The sequence below is a fragment of the Penaeus monodon genome, chromosome 27, assembly GCF_015228065.2.
Source record: "Penaeus monodon isolate SGIC_2016 chromosome 27, NSTDA_Pmon_1, whole genome shotgun sequence".
Lineage (NCBI taxonomy): Eukaryota > Metazoa > Arthropoda > Malacostraca > Decapoda > Penaeidae > Penaeus > Penaeus monodon.
The window spans coordinates 33759689-33759990 of NC_051412.1; positions in this window are offsets into that span (position 1 = coordinate 33759689).

Below are 302 nucleotides of genomic sequence, written 5' to 3' on the forward strand. Positions count from 1 at the left end.
TCTATCGTGAACTTTAATACTAACATCAGATGTAGTTAACAGTGGAATTTAAGAATCCAAACCATTGCGATTTCAGCCGCGTGCTTTCAGGAACAGCAGTAAATCTTTGAAAGTTGCGTCCAAGTTTAGGAGGTTATACCTTAAGAAAGACTTCATTTAGCAGACTGGAAAATATATATGTAGTTCGTTCTGATATAGGTGCCCTGGGGTGCGAACCCAAGAAGGTCTCATCTGGTTAATTAACTTGAAATTTCTTCTGGCAATTTATATATTGGCTGGGATTATATTAATGTTCTTTCTCC